Here is a 4,745-nt window from a genome sequence, read left to right as displayed (position 1 = left end):
GCGCTGAAACTACGACCCGCTCAGCAACACAACCTTCAGCCTGTCAGGCTATAACGGTGAAAACAGCTTCACGGTAAAGCATTAAAGTACAACTAACGACTATCGCTCTCAAGCATATTTCTGCGTTCAACATAATCTTCACGATAAACTGCTACTTTGCGTACACGCAGAGTTTATATAGCTTTTTGATTTGCCTTCCAGAACATACTGGGGAAAACCGGTAAGAATTCGTTCTAGAATGTTCTCGCTCCGTCTATGAGATATCGCCAATTTTGTGGCCAAATGTCTCCAAATGGGCGATTTCGGGCGAAATCCGGTATTGAAGCAGTAATCCATAGGTCGTTGATTCAACTTCGGCTCGATGGAATTTTTATTTTACGATAGATTCTCTTTCTGGCGCTTAAATTGTTTAGTTCTATACGGGGATACCCCAAATTCATGAAAATAAAAGCTACAAATTAGAATTCCGTTAAACTAAAAAATCCACAAATAATTTTGCTAAAAGAATTTTGGAAAGAAAAGTATATGCGAAAAAATTTAACCGAGATTTAGTATTTTTTTTTTTTTTTTTTTTTTTTACTTTTTTAGCATTCTTAATTACTGTAGTAATTACTTATGCCTGTAAATAAAGAAAGAACTGTTTATTTAGACAGATAAATAATTAGTATTAACACTTGGTTAAAAAGATACTTTCAGAGACTAAAGTTGAATGAATAAAGGTGACCTTACATCGTTTGTAGACTGATATGATATCGTATTTAAAAAAAGTAGTAAACGTCCGTCGATAGCTCAGTTGGCAGAGCGGTGGACTGTAGAGGTCATGAAACAGTAATCCATAGGTCGCTGGTTCGACTCCGGCTCGACGGAAATGTTTCATTTTATGATACATTCTCATACATATTAAATCATACAAGCGTGTCCAAACTTCATACAAATAAAAGATACAAATTATTTTTAAACGAAAAATTTGTGTGAAATAATTTAACTGGGATTTCGTATTCTTAATTACTGTAGTAACTATTTATAGGTATAAATAAATAAAAGAGTTGTCTATTTACACGGGTAAATTTCTTGTTAGTCTAAAGGGGCTTTGTCCCTGAAGGACTATTGTTATCGTCAAAATTCTTGTATTTTTTTTTTTTTTTTTTTTTTTTCCATAACGAATATAAAAGCTTTCGCAAATGTAAGTATAAGAACCGGGAGACCAGATTAAAATTAGGATTTTGTTACTTGGCTAATTTTTTAGTCGAAAGGGGCAATTTGCCCTGAAAGACTATTGTTTTTGTTTTGGCATTTTTCATTGGTTCCCTATAAATGTCCTATTCACTTTTCAAATTGCTGCCACCAAATATTATCGGCTTGTATTATATTTGAAGAAATTAAAAAAATGAGTAATCTGCATAAATGTATGTTTATTTCTCGAAATGTGAAAAAACAATGGTACCTAGAGACATCGAATTTTGAATAACGTAGGCCTCCACTGGAATATGGGTATCTGGAAGCCCAAATTTGGAATCTCGAATTTGTTTCATTATATATTTCCTATTTTGTAAAAGTTTAACGAATTTTCGATTAACAAACTTAACGGTTTCAAAGCAAGTAGTGGCAACACTGTACGAAAAAAAAAAAAAAAAAAAATTTTTTTTTTTCTTTACCTCAAGGGCGCGAGATTGCATATCGAAAATTCTAAAGATATGCTCTTCGTAAATTATTTTGTGATATATCTGTTCAATTGAATTTTATGGCTAAGTGCGAAGAACATGATATTTAATAAATAAATATAAGGCTCAAAACGTTAAATAAGACGCCCAATTAAGCGTTCTTTTGTTGTTGTTGCTAAAACTAGATTGGGCAGTCTGTACGTAGGATAACCGGTAATAAATTTTCTAAAATCCAGTCTTGGGAGAAAACATGACAGATGTTTACCGTGCGTAACTTACAAATTGTGTGATTTTGCCTATAGTGTTATATACGCAGTTAATTTAAATTTCACTTTTTGCCTTTCTTAAAAATCTAGGAAGACAGGTTTCAAGGACTATAGATTGAGCAACGCCGAGTCAATACATTACGGAAATCTTGACTAATTAATAAATTAACATTTAATATTTGATAGTAAGAAATGCATTTGTACATAGAAAATACTAACAAATTTACCCTGAAGAGAAAATTCATTTTTATCACTCAATGCGACTAAAATATAGCGTCATGAGACATTTTTAATCTTAGCAGTCCTTTGAAGATAATTCTTTTGAGATTCTAGTTCAAGGTTAAACCGTTCTAAAAACCTGCAACAACGGCCGATAAAATTTATCGTTACTCTGTGCGTTGCCGAAGGCTAAAGACGTCAGTTTTACAAAGGCATTTATGTTACATAACTCAGAAGAAGCTCATTCGGAAACTTACCTTGAATGAAGCTTCTTGCTCAAACTTAAGTAAAAATCCTTGAATTGTATATTAAAAAGAGTTTTTACTTTCGCGTTTCTCTTCGCACTTCTATTCATGTTTAGTTTTGTTAATCCTTATATTGAATGATGAGTCTTATTTTCATAGAAATAGCGATTCTTTAATCATGATAACCGCTTTTCACAATTTTAATAAAACTACTAGAAATCCTCATCATTCACTACTTATTCTAACACGCCATAATAAAAGAACATTACAGATTGTAATAATGCAATAAATAAATACTAATGATAACATTGTTAATAATAATGATAATAATAATGATTAATGTTAATAACAATGTTAATAATAATAGTTAATAATAATGATTGCGATACAGATGAGAAGAGTGTAACAATAAAACAGACTGTAATTAAACGTAATACTAAGTAAATTTTTGTAATTTGTATTCAAGAATTCTTTAATGTTTTTACTTGATTGTTTAAAGGAAGTTTCGCAATTGCGAAAATTTCGGGTATCATATTTCAATGAAAATATCCATTTTGACCCCTTTCGAATCCTTTTAAACGATTTTTTTGAATGACATCTATACGTATGGACAGGATAAAGGACTCTTTTTTCCAAAAGGGATTGTAAAATGGATTTGAAATGGATTCAGAAGGGATTCTTTCTTGACGTCTATACAACGTATACATGTAGGTCGCACAACTCCATGCTAGTAGTGCAAATCCCTTTTTTGTCGCAATGGCCACACCAAACTTATATACACACATATATATATACTAATCTTCTTAGCTGACTCGATTAGTTTTTTTTTTTTTTTTTTTTTTAAATTCTTACGTACTGATAAATTGTGTCCTTTTTGCTTTAATATGATTGAATTACTATGTTGTTCTTATGTTCCGGTTAAGGTTTTTATGCCTTTAGTTAATCTGCAATTGTTGTAGAATTGTTAATTGTTGTAGAATTATTTCCTGGTTAAATTTACAAAATGATTTGCTCGCATCTGTTTCATAAACTCAAAAATACTGATACAGTTAAAGTTCTGAATAAAAGAAAAATAACTGCTTCTGTGTTAAAGCAAAAAAGGCATTAAAAGTACAAAGTTGCAATTTAATTAATATTTAACTTTAATTATTTCCTAAATTTGTATTACAAGGCCGATAATATTTAAAACAAATTTAAATGGTAAAATTAAAAATTCCTCGTACATGAAATTTTTTCATTCCAATTAAAGGTACTCATTAAAAGCAAAATAGCACTAACTTATACTAACACAAAATTGTATTTCTAAGTTCCTGTTTTAGACATAAGAAAGTTTTACTGGTTTCAACAATTATATATATTGCAGACTCAGATGGACTGGACTGGATTATTTGATTATACTAGGATTATCTGGCTAAGTGAAAGTGTACTTTCATAGAAAATATTACAAGAAAAGAAGGCTGTGTTCAAGTTACACATGAAGAAAACCCTAAAATATCCGTCGCCGAGATTTGAATCCGGTAGAACCGTGGCCTTCGAGAACAAGGGCAGATTTCATTGACATTTAAAGAAAACTTAGACTGAATATTCGATATGTTTAATATGTCTGTTTTCGAAGACAAAATGATTTCCACTAAAAAACTAGTGTAAAATATAAAAATAAACAATAACTAGTGTAAAATGTAAAAGCAAACAGATTAATTAAATGCATAATACTACAGGATTATTTGATGTATAGTAAATTTTGTTTCCCGTATTGCTGAAACGCTGTGCATTATAATTACATATTAATCATACAACATTAAACGATTTGTAATATCTAACTTACTTCAGTTTTATTTTTAATGCACTTGTCATTATAGTTTTAAAGATTTAAAAGTAATAATGTTTCTCATTTAAAAGTTCAAATTTATCTATTTCATATTATACCCTTTCTTAAAAAAAGTTTTATTGTCACATTTTTCAAATTTTTTTGTGAAAATTGTAATTAATATTATACTTTTAAAAATATGTAAACAAAACTTGAAAACAATATTGTTACACCAGTAGCAAGAAATCTGCTATTACATTCTTATATTAAACTTCATACATTAGCAAAATGCTAAATTTTTAAAGAGCTATAGAGTATATGTTTCAAATGCATGCATCAGAAAAAACAATTAAAAAAGATTAAATATACTGGGAGAATGAAGTACTTCTGCAAGGGACGTCAGGTATCCTATACTATTATTGCACTTCTCTGATATGATATAGGCTTCTTGATATGATATACAGAGGCTGTTCACACATTTTTTAGACGATGTATATTGTAGTCACAAAACTAAATTACATAAAATTCGTGCGTTTTAAATATTCTA

The 4,745-nt window shown here is 29.8% G+C and overlaps 1 non-coding gene across 1 annotated transcript; it reads left to right on the top strand.

Moving 5' to 3' along the window:
• Positions 1-778: 778 nt before the first annotated feature.
• On the top strand, positions 779-867 carry TRNAY-GUA (transfer RNA tyrosine (anticodon GUA)). Its single transcript is given in 2 exon segments — positions 779-815; positions 832-867. It is a non-coding gene; the product is annotated as a tRNA-Tyr (tRNA).
• The last annotated feature ends 3,878 nt before the right edge of the window (positions 868-4,745 follow it).

The sequence above is a fragment of the Stegodyphus dumicola genome, chromosome 7 (assembly GCF_044657685.1).
Source record: "Stegodyphus dumicola isolate Sdum_Otavi_A_Nest chromosome 7, ASM4465768v1".
Classification (NCBI taxonomy): Eukaryota; Metazoa; Arthropoda; class Arachnida; order Araneae; family Eresidae; genus Stegodyphus; species Stegodyphus dumicola.
Note: the sequence above shows the minus strand (reverse complement) of the source record. Positions and strands in the feature narration are given on the sequence as shown.